Source organism: Aquarana catesbeiana, linkage group LG05 (assembly GCF_042186555.1).
Source record: "Aquarana catesbeiana isolate 2022-GZ linkage group LG05, ASM4218655v1, whole genome shotgun sequence".
In the NCBI taxonomy this organism is placed as follows: Eukaryota; Metazoa; Chordata; class Amphibia; order Anura; family Ranidae; genus Aquarana; species Aquarana catesbeiana.
The window spans coordinates 166,774,762-166,793,351 of record NC_133328.1 but is presented as its reverse complement, the minus strand read 5'-3'; the positions used below and the strand labels follow the sequence as shown (position 1 = coordinate 166,793,351).

Below are 18,590 nucleotides of genomic sequence, written 5' to 3'. Positions count from 1 at the left end.
CACACTGCAATGAATGGGAGGTGTTTTTCAGGCACTTTGCAGAGGCTATTTCTAGCGCTAAAGCGCCTGAAAACCGCCTCAGTGTGAAAGGTGTCTTAGAACACAAACTCTAATAATTACTGCTAACCCTAGCCCTTAACCCTAACATGCAACTCTGGACACATAAGGGTTCCTGTGCGGCTACTTGAATGCCAGAGAGTGTAAAGGCGCATCAAAGTCACATGCTTTGAACAGAACTGTCATACTTTTCTATTAGCCAAGAAAAAAATGCTTTTTTTGTTTTAGTGCAAGCGTCTCCAAATTAGGGAGGAGCACATCCTGCCCGCTACACAATTTTAACTGGTCATGAAAAATACCCCACCTTGCTGGAAGTAGTGTGCTGGTCTGTGCATTGGACAGAGACCAGTACATCTACTACCAACCAGCTAGTCATGACCCTTGTACCCCCCCATCCCCGGCACAGATTTCCCCCCTCCCTCTGCCATAGTTGGTTGCTAGAACCTAGTAGTTAATGATGGGTTGCCCCATCCCCAGCATTTACAACTGACCAAACTTCCTATGTCCATCCACTGTCCTGCTGCTCTGTACCCTGGAAGTTAAGGGGGGATTTTTCTGGGTACACATAGATGTAAAGGGGGGAGGTCCCTCCTTTTTTGGCCCACACATATTTGTAATATATTAAAATGTGGGCCTTGTTCTGAAAAGTTTGGAGACCACTGTTTTAGAGTATGGAAGGATTAGAACACCTATCATGTCTGCATTAGCACTGGAGAGATTCTCTCTCTGGTTTTCCCATTGTCACCAGGAAAAACAGGCCAGACAGCAGTCCCTTCCCCACTCTATATGTGAGTAAATGTGGCTTTGCACACACACATGCATTGAATTAAAAAGCAATACAGACATGAGCTTTACAGAAAAACGCATCAGAATTTCCATGAACAAACTCAGATTTTTGGTAAACAGGTTTCCTTTACTTGCACTGTATTCACTTACAACAATAGCATCTTTACAACACGTTAGTTACAGCATACTTTGTGTACCATAAAGGCTGATATTGATTACCCGTAAATTAAAATGAATTTACCACTTTAAAAAAAAAAGTAACATTTATTCTAAAAACAGAAAAAAATTGCATAGCTGCAACATTATGGTGTTGAATTTATTCAGAAATTGTAACACAAAGGACACACAACTGCATTAACCCTTTCATCCCTGAGTTGTAAAGTGCGCCTGTTCTTCATAAGTGATGAAAGAAACCAGCATTTCACCATTTAAATTGCAGTACCTCAAGGAACTTTTATCAAAGAAAAAAAAACATTTGCAGAGATTGCTCTGTGCAAGATGCAATAGACATTTTATCAACACCTGACATTCTACAGTGCAAAGAGTAAATGCGTAAAATTGAAGTAACCCAAATCAACAGAGTTCAGCCTACAAGAGTTTGGTCAATGAAAGTTGAATTCCAATTGGTGGTTTTGCATTGGCACACTTACTACATCCTCTTAGCTCTGCATGCACCTGGGTATGGATGTCATATGATAACCTGGTCCAAAAAAACATGTCCCATGACAACTAATCCCTTTACAGTCTTCTTTGAGCCGAGTCCATCAAATTACAGAAATTAATATCTTCAGTGCCAAGAGGGATACATCACACTTTAAACCAGCCGATTTAATAAGTCCACTCAAAACCAATATTTTAGGGATTGGGGATGTTGAGAAGCTTAAAATAAAGTTAACCAGTAGCTTTGGAGCAGAGTATCCCAGCAGCTACAAAATTAATGATCTTAAATTTGTAGCTAGCTCTGGAGTTTGTTTATGCCGCTATAAACTGCTGTCGACATTTCCAATTCTATGGCTAGTACCACACGCAGGAGAAAGTCCGATGCTCAGCAACTGAACTACAAATCAACACATCACTGAAACACAGACCTGTCATTGACTGCCATTCAGTTTTTGCTAGCAATAAGATAACCGACCTGACAGAAACCCTCTAATTTAAGGGTTAGTTCACCTTTACCAAAAGACTGCCTATGCAGATATGGAGCATCTGTAGGTAAAAACAAACTGTGCCCTTGCTACAGGTGTAGGCCATTTATGTATCTCATGAAGCCTGACCTGAAAACTCGAAGGTATTATTGCTAAGGTGTTACTAAGCGAGGGCTAGCTATTACTGATCACCATCACAGAAGCAAGCTCTTTCTCTGTTTCAACCCCCTCACATCCCCTTTCTCTTCCCTGATGCAGTAATTGAGCTCAGAGTTTGAGTGCTCGCTCCTGTGATGATAAACATAAACAGTAATAGCTAGGTCTTGCTTAATGTCCTAGGAGTTTTGATGTCAGGCTTTATGGGGTACATAAATGGCTTGTATCTATACCAAGGGCATTATTCAACTTTAGTCAAAGCTAAACAGCTTGTTTTTATCTACAGACACCCCCCTTATTTACATTTTTTTGGAAAAGGTGAATTAACCCTTTAAAACTAAAAGTCTGAAATATCTGTTCTTGCAAAAGAAGGAGTTGAATACTTGCTCTGTTTAAGGAAAAATAATTTACGGAAGCCAGCTGGGGAACAGATACTTTGTGAGTGTAGATCTCTTTGGTTCCCCGCAGCGCTCAGTGGTCCCTCCCATCAAACTACACATCAATACAGGGCACAGTAGCAATTTAGAAGTCAGTCAGAGGAACCACTAAGTGCTGTGGGGGACACAGAATATCCACACCACCAGAAAAGTCAGTTTCCCAGCAGACTTTAGCAGAGCATTTTTTTTTGGTGGCACAAAGTGCAAAAGGTAGGTTTTCAGTCTCTTCTTTTGCGGTTATACCCATTTAATATTTTGTTTTAAGGACAAGGTTTCAAAAATTTCTCAGGTACTCCTGATGCCGCGTACACAGGACCGGACTTTACGGCATACTTTGTCCTGCGGACTTTTTGACGGACTTTCCGAATGAATGGACTTGCCTACACACGATCAAAGTCCGACGGATTTGTTCGTGATGACGTAGGACCGGACTAAAACAAGGAAGTTCATAGCCAGTAGCCAATAGCTGCCCTAGCGTCGGTTTTTGTCCGTCGGACTAGCATACAGACGAGCGGACTTTTCGACCAGACTCGAGTCCGTCAAAAAGATTTGAAACATGTTTCATTTCTAGGTCCGTCAAACTTTTTGGGGAAAAAAAGTCTGCTGGAGCCCACACACAATCGAATTGTCCGATGGACTCAGGTTCGCCGGACCAAGTATGCCGTAAAGTCCGGTCGTGTGTACGCGGAATTAGGTAGACATCTCCACACACTGCCATCACTAGGAGTATATCCCACTCTCTCTGTTTTTTTTATCACTTATTTTATATTATGTCAACAGCAGCTGGAATGGAAGAGATACCCAAAAACCATGGCGACACAGCTAGAAACTACAGCAGGAAAATCTCACCCCTGGAGTCCTTAAATGATATAAGTAGGGGGTGACTCAGGCCAGCAGACTTTGCTTATTGTTTGGACTAATACATTAAAAGAAAAATGCAATGGTGTGAAACCTAGCCTTACTTTATGCATTTTCCATTCAAAGCAATGAAAATTTGTCAAAAAGCATATTTAAAATGTGTTAAAATGCACATCATAACAGTGTGTTATGATGCGCATTGGACGTTCAATGTAAAGTGCATTGCAACACATGTTAATTAGCATGGACATGTTTTAAAGTGTTTCTGTTGACTTAAATACAACGTAGAAAACGTAAGGGGGAATGCATAGGTGTGAATCCAGCCTAAACAAAGGCCCCATTCACTTTGCGTTGAAAGTGCCCAGTTATTTTTAATGGGTGCTTAACATATGTCCACTATCCAAAAAAAAAAAAACCACACCTTATTTTTTTTTCCAGCATGCTGAAAGGTAGCACATCTTTTATATTACATGGGTTGCAGTGTGTTGAGGGGAAGCTATGTTTTTTCTGACCTAGTATGAGCATCGGGCTGATATTGAAAACTGAAAATGAAAAGATAAGAAAAACCAAAAACAAATTAACAGCAACAGCCCTGTTGCCCCTGCACTGAAAGAGTACCATATTGAATATCAAGTAGAGGAGCAAGTGGATTAAAAAGACCCTTGGGGAGAGAATGGAAGGGGCAATTCATAATTCTTGCTCTTCTTGTTCAAAGCAGTGGATGCACATTCATATGTGTAACTTTGAAAAAATGTCTTTCTAAATTTTAATCAGCGATATGTATTGCTTCTATGGCTTTTAAAAGTTTTACTGGATGTTTGAAGAAGGGTAATGATAAGGAGAATTGATACAAGATGGCAGTTCCCTTTCATAATGCATGCACTATGCATGCTTTGCAGTATGTCTATTTCCCTTCCTTAATTATATATTTTTTTTTATTACCAAGTCACATTTAGCAGTGTACAATGGACAAAATTACTTGGAGATGTCTACTGTCCCTCTTGAGATTATAAAATGTGGTTTTTGATATATGTGTTTTGCTAAAAAAATATTCTACCTTCAATTGTCATTCAATCTATCATTTCAAATTTTGCTTAATGCAGCCCTATGAAATCTGGCAAAATTATGTGTTAAATTTCCCACCCTTACAATTTTTTGGGTTTTACAAACTCAGATTTATCATTTCAAGATTGCAAAAGCATGCCACCTGCTGTTGAAATCTGGTGCAGCCCTCTTACCATAAGTTACTGTTTACAGTGCTCTATTTCCAAAAATTGTGACCCTAAATGGGGTAACAAAACCATGTTTGGGGTATGTAGATTGTTAAATCTATATTCTTTAAAGTCTATTCAGAAGCACATTTTGGGGATCCCAAAATAATTACATGCTTCAATCAATGCTTGAACACCTCTCTTAGAACCACTGCATTGTTATGGTCAGACTTTAGTGCACTAAGGAAGAGAGGGCTTCCAGGTAAATATGATATTTCACTTTGCTTTGACCAACATTTCTATGATCATCCCTGTATGGAAAGAATGAAAAATAGTAAATGATAGGAAACAGTGAAGCCTTCATATTTACAATATGTATACCAGGACCTCTGGGTCAACAGTTTACTAGTAATGTACTTAAAAAAAAAAAAAAAAAATCTCTCTCCTTTTGCCAAGCCGTGGCACTATGAAACTAGATGGCTTAGAGGAAAATATATGGCTTGGCATTGTCAGCAGTTAAATTGACCAAAGTCACATCATTTCAAAAGCAGTGATGTACTTAATCTGCCATTTTATACTTCTATAGCTGCAAGGCAAGAAATTATTGCATTAAAGTATTGTAAGATTTAAGCAAAAAACTTCTCTAATATCTCATTATAGCAACTCAAATCTAATTGCTAGTTTATTACACTTCCATTAGAAAACTATTTCAACAAACAAAAGTACGTTGTTTTATTAGTCTAGCTATTAAGGCAGTAGTTTTCATATATCTCATTTCTGTAAACACACCAGATACATTGGAAGCTGTAATCTTTGTTATCCGAGCCAGTGCTATGGTCATATCTCTGTATCTAAGGGAGTGAAGTCACAAGTCTTACTAGAAATGTGCCAACAGATGTTTGAGATATTGCAAAGAATTATGTAATTTACACGTGACCAAATGTAGCTTAGTCCCAGGGCACTGGAGCATTTCTAAACAGCTTTGACTTTTCACATATTAAAGAGCTGCAGGCCAGGTGCAGAATGTCTATATATTGCGGTGGAACTGAAACAGTAGTGATAAGGCTGGGCACACTTGACACCATCGTTGTCACATCAGCCTGTTATTTACCAAAGTTGCCAATCCAGGCTTGGCCATGATGTTTTTTATGACTGGCATTCATAGAAATAGGACCTCCAACTCTTCATGCTCTCTTACCTTTTCTCAGGTTGCCACACCTGACAGTTTCTAATGGTCCATCAACCTCTCGCACGACACTATTACTAGGTCTAGTTTAGCTGGTTACTCTATAGCAACATCCAAAACATTTATGTAACATTGTGACTTACTTTTGAGTGTTGACTGTTGGCACCTTTTGCACTTACATCCATTGTAGCCTTAACCCAATAAAAATGTATTCTTTAAAAAAATAAAAATAATTATGGGACATTCAGAACCCAAGCCAAAACATCTGGATAGCTCCTGGAACAGAAGTAATGAGCCCATTAAAACAAATTATGACCTGTGCTTTGCTCATGCAGGGCAAGGGACCAAAACCTCCTCAGCAGCACATATTCACTTTCCCTTCAGTGCACCAGTAGGCCATCAAATGTAAAGAGAAATACTCAGTAGTCCCAGGTATTCGGAAGTATGTGGCTTGCCTTTCTCCCATGTGCTATCGCTGATGGATGATTGTCCCGGGGCTGTCACATGGGGTGAGGCAGTGCTGTGCAAGCTCCAAGGCATGACTTAAACAGGTTTTTCTTTCTTCACTCAAGATGGCTAAACTGACCAGTGGGTAGTGAGTGGAAGGTAAAATCTGTGCTGCTGGGCAGGGAGGAATTTAAAATAGAACTATAGGCAAACCTTTCCTCCCCCCCCCCCTCTCCATTTTGGATAGAGTAAGCGAAGGTTATAATACCTGTAAGGTTTATTTTTGCCATCTTTGTCCCACTGGGGAGATTTATCTTCAATTCCTGCCCCATAGCCAAAACAGGAAGTGAAAGGAAATTCCTGCTAATTAAGGGAATACCCTTGGGCTCCTCCCCAGGTCACCAAAACTAGCAAAAGGATTGAGTCGGCAACTCTGTAGTCCATATAGCCATTTCAATAGTTGGTTACAAAGAGTGACAAGAAAAATGGGTTTCGGCAACAGCTGACTAAGGATGTTGCTGAAACGCATCAGCTGTTTTGCTTGTCACTTATTGTAACCAACTATTAAAATCGCTATATGGACTACAGAGTTGCCGGCTCAATCCTTTTACTTGTTTCTGCTGTAGTGAGCAAGGACACACTGAGCCTTAGCACCTGAAAGGAGATCTTGCAAATTAAACTGCGAATTCCCCGTTGTGTGTGCTGTCTCTCTTCAAACTCACCAGAACTAGTGTCCCCATCGAAAGATTTTTCCTCTATTACTGTTCTGGGGACAACCCAAAATTTTGGCTTTACATTCACGTTCAATGATAATGGTAAATAGGATAAATAGAGTGTGAATCTTCCTAATGGGGACACAGGCCACAATAAAAACTGAGTTCTAACGCCTCTCCACTCTATCCAGAACTAAAGAAAAAAGTTTTGCCTTTAGGTATACTTTAAGTGAGCTTGTTGCTTTGTCCTCCAAAGGGAACACACAGTTTGATTTTAAGGCTTGTTTAAAAGTGTCTCTAGGGGAGTGATTCTAACTGTGGAGGGGATGAGCTTCAACAGACGACAACGATCACTGCTCTCGATGACAGTGATCAGTGATCTCTGTCATGACACTAGGCAGAACGTGGAAATGCTTTGTTTACAAAGGCATCTCCTCATTCTACCTCTCCGTGACACGATTGCGGGCACCCGGCGGACAGAGTCTGCGGGACCCGTGGCCACAAAGAACGCGGCGGGCGCGTGCGCGCCCACAGCGCCGCATCTTAAAGGGGACGTACCTGTACGCCCTTTTGCCCATCCGTGCCATTCTGCCGACGTATATCGTCATGCAGCGGTCGGGAAAAAATTTGCCTTCAGTAAATTGGATTGATTGCTGTTGGTTATTGCACTTTGCACCTTAACACTGCTATTTGCATCCCCTTAATTTTCTAACCAATTCTATTATGCAATAATGAGCTCCTGCATTTTGCTCCAAGTGGTTTTGTATAGTGTGACATACATATACAGTAAAACCTCAAATTGCGAGTAACTGTTTATGAGTGTTTCGCAATACGAGCGATTTTTAATTTTTTTTTAAATACTGACTTGTGAGCATGTTCTCGCAAGACGAGCAGGATTCAAGCCTCTGTGGTGCCACAGGTGGCCAGAGGTGGGGGTTGCTGGAGACACTCTGTTCACGAGTGTCTCCAAGTGGTCTCCGAGTATTTGAGTGTCTCCGGCGCCCCCCCCACCAGTGGCCACATGCGGTACCGCATACACTAGCATTGGCACTGGAACAAATTAGCTGAGTTTCCATTGATTCCTATGGGGAAACTCGCTTTGATATATGCGTGCTTTGGATTACAAGCATGCTTCTGGAATGAATTATGCTCGTAATCCAAGGTACTACGGTACCGGGTTTTATATAACGTACTTTCATCCAGTGATGGTGCAATAATTGCAATCCACTTTGTTATTTAGAGGCAATATAGTTTATCAGTACAGTCTGTTATCTCTGGTTCAGAAATGCTACATTAATTTAGTGAAAGATGTCCTGCTAATTTTTGCATAAGACATTACAGTACATTGCAAGTAACAGGATATTTCTGCTATGTATTTAAATCAAAAATATAATCTTTTGTTTAAATATCTTAGAGATAGATTAATATTGAGGATCTATCTTTAAGCAGGTATACTGGTCAGTGAATGAGAATGGATTTTATAAGAATCACTTTGCTTAATTTGCTGGTACACGAAAAACAATACAGCTCCACCACAGAATACCAGCCTGCCGAGAATTGCTGGTGACACAAACAGGATTGGGAAAGCTGTAACACAATGAAATCGGTATAATAGAATTGCTGCTTTTTAAGCACAATGACTGAGGCCATTACGTCAATTAGCAGCTACTCCACTGGCAATAGACTGTTCAGTAAACAAAGAAGGAACATTTTGTTTTTCAGCTGAAAGCAATAAGATTGAACTCCAATGAAAATACAAACGTCAGTCATAAATAAGGAAAGATCCATCTAGAAATCGATTTTTTGGAAAGCATTCTGCTTCTGCAGATTTTGGACACAACCAGACTTATACACAACGCAGTTGCATACGACAGAGAACCTTCACCCATACACAAATTCCTGCAAAACTTTAAAGGAGGCAAATAAATGTGTAACCTTCACTGCAGGATTGTAATTCACAACTTAAAAAAAAAAAAAAAAAAAAAAAAAAAAATAGTGCTCATAACCTGACTTTATGTAAGCTTATGGCTTGCTTTTTTTTTGTTCGAAAACGGATTACTGATATGGTACCAAGATGCTCAAGTCCCCCCTAGTATTTATTTCTCATAAAAAGGGACACCTGAAGTAATTGTACATTATAGATGTTTGGAGTAGGTCAATGGCGCTAACCTGATCTTTATTGATGACAAAACAGAGGACTACTATATTGTAAAAATCTAGTCAAACCTCGAACAGCCTGCAGTGTCATCAGGGGAGTGGATCAGGATTACACTATATAACAAATTGCCCCAGTCATCACATCATTGTAACTTAGTTCATTTAAAGGTGTAAAAAAAACAACCTCTGTAACCAACAGCAACCAATCAGGAATAAGCTTTTAACATCTGTATAGTCAAACTATAGGTGATGTGATTTTTGTTGTTGCCAGGATTTTAGTAAAACCCACTTTGGGTATTTGGCTTGTAAATAAATTTGCACTGCTAAATTGAAAACAGATCAATGTATTTTTTTCTAAAATTGAAATTAGGATTTCATACCTATTTTTATCCTTTTAAAAGTTTTTTTTTACATGAAACTACATTTAAAAATTGAATAACAGAAATTTTCCTTGGCCACGTTTGCAGCTCTGAAAAACAAATGTGTCCAAGTGCATCAAACTCAACACAAAGGGGTGGAGTTATTGCCCTTAACAATCTGACTGGTGTCATTTTTTTTTAAACCTATACTACAGAATAATCATATTTGAAATACAAATTGTTCTTGGCAATTCAGCTTCCCTTTCTCTAGTTTTTATTAATTATCACCTGCCACCATTGTGATCAGATGTGGCAGTAAATTTGATCGAAATTTCCATTAGTGTTTTCCTTGAAAAGCTGATTTCGAGTTATCTTCATGACAAAGTGTCACACAACCACTTCTGATTGCACAAGAGCTCGTTCAAGCATACTTGAACCTTTGATTTCTGTGGAGAACTGAACAAAATTATATGAAAATTGATCACCTGTATATAGGTTGAAGATCAAACTTTGAACAAACAATCATACTTCAATCCTATGAATAATGTTTACCAAATCTTATGTGTATGGCATACAGAAGTTATGAGAGGATGCTAGAAAATTTCTATCTCCATAGTGCTTCAACCACAAATTCCTAGTACCGTTCCCTCTTTTTTCTACTGAAACATTAAATATTCAGAATTCTGCTGAACAAAGTGGTACTGTATTGCTTCCCTTGTAAGGGTAACTAATGTACACCTCCAGGGGTTATGTGATCACAATATTCACATAAAGCCAAGAGGAAGATGGGGTATATTTGAAACAATGTTTAAGAGCCGGAATAGAGCTCACAATTCTGAAGTGGTAAAGTGAACCTTTGGACTTTCAAGTATTTATATATTCTAACAAGCAGTAAACAAGCTCTGTAACAAGCCCCCACAGATCCTAGTATCTGCAGGCACAGTGGAATAATTCATCCTAAACGTTCTAGTTGAGAAAACAACTAGAATTGACTTCAGTACTTCTGCTATGAAATTTGAAGCTGAATAGCTCCACAATGCCTGCAGCTACAACGATCAGAGAGGGCTTTTTTTAAAGTCCATATTCCGCTTGTTAAAAATGTGTAAATGCTTGAATGTTCATTGCTTAGTCACATGAAATAGAAGCCAGCTTTTACAGAATACAACAGTCAACCAAAACTGAATCCGTTTAAAATCGATCTGCTCATCCTATAACTTCACTATTACGAGTTTGTATGTATGTATTACATACTGTTATTTTGCCAACTGGTGTAAACAGGCCAACTGCTTCATGTTTAATGGCACTTTGATGGCTTATGTTCCCTGACTGTGAAAAAAAAAAAAAAAAATTCTGACATCACCGCTCAGTCACAGGCCAAGGTTCCCAGAAAAGGTGCTCTGAGATGAAAGGGTTAATCATAAAAAAGATATGTTCTGTTGAGGCATTCGGTGGCTGTCCATATATTCACACATTGAACGGACACCAGAAAATGGTAGATGTGGGAACTCCTACACTACTGAAGCAGAAAACACTTGTACAATTTCACATTTTCTTTTTTTTCTGAAGTACAAAAACTGGATCTGTACCGTAAAACCATAAACTGTTTTGATTTCAATTTGGCATCTAAAAAGAAAAAATTATTATATATATATATATATATATATATATATATATATATATATATATATATTATTATATTTATTAAAAGAAAAAGAAAAATATTTCTTAGAGCTATCTTCATCCCAGCCTAGTTCAAGATCCTAAGGACGAATCTTCTTAAGAAAAAGTTCCATTGGCTCCTGGCTAGAAGAATGTTAGAAAATGAATGCGGAGACTTAGGTTGACTTTGGCCTATATTATGTAATGTTCATCAGTAGGAATGGCAGGGCACAAACGTGTTTTTTTTTTTTTTTTTTTTTTTTTTTTGTGCAGCATTTTGAAAATCCCTGTGTGTGTCCTTCTGGAGAATGTTTGGCACACAGAAGTCTGAGGAAATTGTCTTCATTCATATTTGCCGAATTTAGAGTCCCAATATCACAAAGGTCTAAGGCGGTGAGGCCTTCACAAGCCTCCTCTCACGATAGCCGCTGTAGATGTCCGCTCCTCAGGTCACTCGGTTCATACAAGTAGGGAAATAAAGCTAGAAGAAGAAAAAAAAAGACAAAAAAGATTTGATTGAACAATAAACCTGAAATGGGCCATATATGACTGAGCTATAACATTTATGGGTATGTATGTGATAGTATCCATGCGGGCAATAAAAACTGAAACATCCAGCGGTATATTTAGCTTTTCTGTTCTGCGTGTTTTTATCTAAAGGTCTTCTGGCCAGGTTGACGTCATCACCAGTCCTCCTTTTTCTTCTTCGGTGGAGGTCACATAATGAAGTGTTCAGTGCAGCAGTACCCTGAGTCCAGGGCCATGGCAGCCTGGGCTAAGAGGAGGTGGGATGAATGACACTGGTTGACCAGAGGTCATCTAGTAACAGAAACTACCTTTTAATGGGCTATTATCTTTTTGTGGGCTGGAATTTTGTTTTAGCCACTTCAACCTAAGGACATCCTACTGTATTGAAGTGGTTATACCGGGCTGATGCCTGGAACAGCAGGCATCATCTCTGTATCAAAATTTGCACTGACAATTCCTTGTTCAGCAGAAGTGACTCGGATGACTGAACAGCCACATAATCACTTCTACAGGTGGCGAAAGGGGGGTCCCCCCCCACCGCCTTTCCCAGGCTCTGCCGTCCGATGACGGAGATCGGGAGTGAAGCGACTAGAGGCGGCAGCATCACTACAGAGAGAGAGAGAGGAACTGACATTGGTCCTCCCTCTCTTTGACCCGAGGATTTAATCACTTCAAGTTATTTAGTCACCTGGCTGTTAGCAGCCAGGAAAGCAGCGGATTAGACCAATCCGTGTCTGATCGGCTGCATTGGAGATCAGATGAGAGATCTGGCTCTCCATAAAGAGGACCTGACATGCCCTATCCTGTCACAAGGGATGTTGTTCATTCCATGTAATAGCAATGAAATGAATACAAGAATAAATAAATACAAAAATTAAAGAGACAGTTTATTAAAAAAAAAAAAGTTTGGGATAAAATAAATAATAATTTAAAAAAAATTAAAGACCCCCCCCCCCCAGCTTACGCACAAATGCAAGTCCCGCACACATATGTAACAGTGATCGCACCATACTTGTGAGGTATCGTCGCGAACGTCAGAGCGAGAGCAATAATTCTAGTGCCAGATTTTAAAGCGTGACATAATAGGCATCTATTTACTTGGCGTGACTCTATCTTTTACCAAAAAATTGGGTATTATATTGTGTTTGTGTGCAATAAAATTTACTAGTGTATTTTTTCCAAAACAATTGCGTTTGAAAAAACGCTCCGCAAATACCATGTGACATAAAAAAATTGCAACACCCATCATTTTATCATTTTATTCTCTAGGGCCTCTGCTAAAAATATATACATATATAATAATATTGGGGGGTTCCGAGTAATTTTCTAGCAAAAAAAAAAAAAAAAGATCTTTACATGTATGTGAGAAGTGTCAGAATTGGCCCAGTATTGAAGTAGGTAAAGTGGGAGATCAGTGGCAGATCCCTCAAAGGACAATAGGGGTTAAATGCTGGCCCAATCAATATTAAAGGGCCCCTATGTGGTAGTTCTCCTGGATTTTGACACTGTACAAACTTGATAGTGCTTACAAAATGCCTGTTCCCCTTTTGTGTTTAGAACATGAATGATTTGTGGCTGACATTTTAAAACAAATTGAAAATCCTCTGGAATTAAATAAGCATTTTCAGTGTCTGATGAATGCTCTTTTAATTAACCCTAACCTGCCATACTATTTGCATTTATCAGACCTTTTATAACCACTCTTCTGTAGAGTAGGCAAAAACAAGGGCATCCCCCAATAACACTATATGCCAGCACCAACACTTTCTAGTGATACCCAGTACAATTAGGAAAAAAACTGCAAGTTCCCTTTTCACTACACATTGAAATATATTTCACAAAAATATACAAATTTACACACATTTCTAAGTTTGTTTTTAGTCTGTTCAGATATGTGTTTTACTATGATTAGGAGAACCTCAAACCTGGCACTAGAGATCTGCATGAAGCCCCCCTGTGCCACCAGAGTATTGCTGTGTGTATTACCACATTGCATACAGTATATTATGCCAACTGATTAACAAGGCCTCATGCACACTGGGCATAAACATGCTGCTTATATAGGCTTTTGGCTTTTTTTCAGCCTGTAGAAGCAACTCTGTTAGCCTGTGTGTCCATGCGCATTTGGGCACTTACAGGCATATTTGCAGAGGAGCATTTTCAGGCTGAAAAAGAAAACAAACATCACAAGTCCATTTTGAGATGCGCATAAATGTGGCGTTTAGGTGTGTGGCATTTTCCTGTATAATAATTATAGTAAAAAATGGGCAATTTGGGAAAAAAACACAAAAAGAAAACAAAGAAAGAAAATAAAATCAAATGACCATAAACGTGCACAAATTCTTGTGCAATATGAGCCACTATGAGCTTTTTGTATGCTGCTTTTTCTGCCAGAGGTTCCGGCATTTGTTTTTAGCTGCGTAGTGTGCATTAACCCTAAGAAAGTTACGTCTCTAGGCTGACTGCACTTTGAAGCAGAGCTGTGTAAATCTCAGAACTGGAGGGACAGAACTTTGACAAGTTAAACAGCTCTCATATGTATTTATCTGTTTGATTAGCACAGCACAGAGGCACCAAGGGGCAAAACCGTTCTATAAGAATGCCATTAAGGTATACACTCCAACATAGACAATCTGCTGCATGTGGAGATGAAAACTGGCCAGGAGGTGACCTGAGTGGAGTGTGCACCCTAGCACATCACTGTACAGTACATAACAGAGGTAGGCAATGTTGGGAGGTGGGGTGAAGAAAATAGGATTTTTTACTTACCGTAAAATCCGTTTCTCTGAGTTAACCCTTTCATGACTAAGCCTATTTTTGAAATTTGGTGTTTACAAGTTAAAATCTGTATTTTTTGCTAGAAAATTACTTAGAGTGACAGGTACTCTTTATGGAGGGATGGGGGGTCTAAAAGACCCCCCATCCCTCCTTTACACTTCAAAGTATTCAGATCGCCGAAAACGGTGATTCTGAATACTGTGTACTTTTTTAAATTCTGCGCCATTGGCAGCCGAGTAAACGGGAAGTGACATCATGAAGTCGCTTCTGCGTTTAGAACGAGAAGGCTGGAACGAAGCCGCTCACAGCTTCGTTCCAGTCCGCCCCCAGCCGCCGAAGGCAGCTGAATGGACACCGGGCCTCCCGATCGCACGGGAGGCCCGGTAACAGCGGCGGGAGGGGGATGTCCCCTCCCGCTCCTCCGGTATAACAACCGAGCGGCTTTTAGCTGCATCGGTTGTTATACACGGGTAGCCGATCGCCCGCTGTAAACAACGGTACCGGGATGATGCCTGCAGCTGCAGGCATCATCCCGGTATAACCCCGGAAAGCCGAGTACGCATATCTGCGTACGGTCGGCGGGAAGGGGTTACTTGACAGACACAGCACTTCCTTATTCAGAACCATAAGGTTAAATCACCCCCCTACAGGAGTAGAACACTAGGCTGAAAAAAAAAAAAGACTTGGCTACGCCCATGGGCAGTCCTAGGTGATATACACCCCACTCTCTGCTATAGGCCTTCAGTTATGCAACAAGCAGTATCAGAAGTATTAAAAAACTCCATAGAGGGGCGGGTGCTGTGTCTGTCAATGAACTCAGAGAAACTGATTTTACGTTTAAAAATCCTATTTTCTCATTTGTTCATTGACAGACACAGCGCTTCTTTATTCAGAACCATAGGGATGTCCCAAACATGAGGGGTGGGGCAGCCACAAAAAAACAGGTCAACCAGACAACCTGGAGCTCAACGAGAACAACTGGACCCCAACCTGAACCGTAAGAAAAACCCTTTCACGGGGGAAAACACCCTCTAGACCGCAGCCTGCAGAACCTTGTGGCCAAAAGAGGCTTCCGCAGATGCCAGCACATCCACCTTGTAGAAATTTGTGAGAAGGGGGAGAATACCCAAGGGCTACTCCAAGAATGCCCTGATTCACCAAAGGAGTTTGGACTATTGCGGTACCCCCAGGGGAAACACCCTAATTGGGTGTCTCAGGTTTGCCGTTCTCTGTCCAATAGGCAGTTATTGGTGAGTTTTGTCACTTAATGTTGTAAACACTCCAAGACTACCTTGTATTATCATTGTAAGTTACTTTATGAATGCTTCATTGTAAATTTGGATTATATATCTTCTAGATGTTATGATTGGACGCCTCCTGAGGAAGCGGCATTGACCGCGAAACTGTTTACCTTGTAACAACTTCAAAGTTGTGTCTATTGTAAAATTTGTGTACTTTGTACTTAAAATAAACTGCACTGTTTTATCTTTGTCTTACTCTTTATCTGGGTACCGCAATAGTCCAAACTCCTTTGGTGAATCAGGGCATTCTTGGAGTAGCCCTTGGGTATTCTCCCCCTTCTCCCCCTTCTCTCAAACATAATAATCTAGGATGATGGTAACCCTTTCTTTTATGATATCTTTTGTCTTTTGTTAACTCTTTGTGGCAACCTCTTTCCATGTTGTAAAATTTTGTGAAAGTGTGCACCGACGACCAGGTGGCTGTCTTGCAAACTTGCGTCACTGACGCCTGGTGACAGGAGGCACACAGCGCCCGAGTAGAGTGCACCTTCACCAGGAACGGAGGAACCAGACCCCTGACACAATAGGCCTGAGTCACCATCTGTCAGATCTATCTAGATCCATCAAGAAATGGTCGCCAAGGAAGCAGACAGCCCCTTCTTTGGCCCGTCCGCGATCACGAACAGGGAGTCTGACCTCCGAAAGGATCGCCCGAACCACATCCAAGGTGCGTAAGGCAAATTCCCTCGGATGTTATGGCCTGGGACATAGAGAAGGCAACACAATGTCTTCATTTAAATGGAAATCAGAAACAACTTTTGGAAGGAACGAAGGACAAGGACGAACAACCGCCTTGTCCTTATGAATCACCAGGTAGGGAGTGCGACAGGATAGCACCGCCAATTCCAAAACCCTGCGAGCAGAGGTGATTGTCACAGAAGGTGGTGGCCTTCTTGGTGGCTGAGTGAGCAGGGGAATTACTCAAATATTTTCAAACGGAGGCTTCTGTAGAACTGAAAGCACCAAATTCAAGTCACATGGTGGCAAGGGAGATCACACCGGTGGAACAACATGTCGTACCCCCTGAATGAAGGTGCGCACCAGGGAATGCGGAGCCGGGGGGGGGGGGCATTGAAAGAAAACCGCCAAAGCCGACACCTGGTCCTTGATGTTACTCAAGGCCAAATTCTTTTCAACACCCCTCTAAGGAAAAGTCAAAATCCAAGCCACCGAAAAGGAACATGAATGAAGCCACCATGAAATGTACTCTTTCGACGTCCGATGATATACCTTCCTGTAAGTAGACTTCCTAGCCTTAAGAAGTGTCGGAATCACTGATGCAGGTAAGCCTCTATCCTTTAACACCTGGCTTTCAACAGCCAGGCCGTTAAAGCCAGCAATGGTAAAGCAGGGTGGAAGATCGGCCCTTGGGATAGTAGATCCTCCCTGAAAGGCAGCCGCCAGGGGGTGTCTGCAACCAGACACACCAGGTCGTGTACCAGGACCACAGAGGCTAGTCTGGGGCCATTAGAGTGACCTGGAATTCCTTCGGCCTCAATCCTGCGTAACAGCCGCGGCAGAATCTTGAGAGGATGAAAGGCGTAGATCAGACGATACTGGCCCCATGGAGCCACCAGAGTGTCCGCTAGAGGGTCCCGAGACCTGGCTACAAACCTCTGCACCTTCCTGTTGATTGGGGATGCCATCAGATCTACCTTCGGAGATCCCCAGCGCAGACATATTTGTTGAAATAGCTCCTGATGAAGGGACCACTCCCCTTGGTCCAACACTTGATGACTGAGGTAATCCGCTTGCCAGTTGTCCACTCCTGGAATGTGAAAGGCGGAGATGGCCGGGACAAAACGCTCTGCCCACCGTAGAATTCCGGCTACTTCCAGGCTGGCTAACACACTTCTTATTCCTCCCTGGTGGTTGACATAGGCCACAGCCATGGAATTGTCCAACTGGATCCGTGTCGAGAGCCCCTAAAGTCGATCCATCCACTGATCTAGACAGAGTCTGATCGCCCAAAGTTCCAGGATGTTGATAGGTAGCCTGGATTCCTCCATCGTCCAGCGACCCTGAGCAGAGCTCAGGCCCAGAACTCCTCCCCACCCGGACAGACTGGCATCGGTGGTGACCACCGTCCAGTACAGCGGGAGAAAGGATTTTCTCTGCCGAAGAGCCGGGAAACAAAGCCACCAGATCAGGGACCCTTTGGTTCCTTGGCTCAGCCGAATCTGACTGTTCAGAGATTCTGGACATTTGTCCCATTTTAACAAGATCTCCTTTTGCAGGGGGCTCACATGGAACGGAGCAAACGGGATCGCCTCGAATGTAGACACCATCAGGCCCAGCACCTGCATGCAAGTCCGCAGGGAGACCCACCTGCTGGACAGCAGTGAGCGGGTTGCCGCTTGTAACTTCTGGAGTTTGTCCTGCGGAAGGAACACCCTGGCCATGGCGGAATCCAGAGTCAGACCCAGATAATTCAATTTCTGAACTGGAATCAGCGCAGACTTTTGGTAATTTATCAGCCACCCAAAATCTGCCAGAGTCTGAATAGCGATCTCCATATCGCCCCTAAGGGTCGCTGGTCGCAGCAAAAGGTCATCCAGGTAGCCTAAAACAATTCCTTACTGGCACAGCAGCGCCATAGCCGGGGCCAACACTTTGGTGAAGACCCGAGGATCGGAGGCGAGACCAAAGGGTAACGCCGCAAACTGATAGTGCTCCTCTCCCACAGCAAAGCGGAGAAACCGCTGGTGTCCTGCACAAATCGGAATGTGCAGGTAGGCATCCTTGATGTCGATGGAGACAAGAAAGTCCCCCTGATGAAGAGATGCCACCAGAGAGCGAATGGACTACATTT

At 41.6% G+C, this 18,590-nt stretch overlaps 1 protein-coding gene across 1 annotated transcript in view; it reads right to left on the bottom strand.

Annotated features, from left to right (window-relative positions):
* Positions 1–2,575: 2,575 nt before the first annotated feature.
* The window catches only part of ZNRF2 (zinc and ring finger 2), a 157,749-nt gene continuing 141,734 nt past the window's right edge, over positions 2,576–18,590 (bottom strand). The window contains exon 5 of the mRNA XM_073630324.1: positions 2,576–11,652. The gene's annotated coding sequence lies outside the window, so the exon portion shown is untranslated. The remainder of the gene's footprint in view (positions 11,653–18,590) is intronic.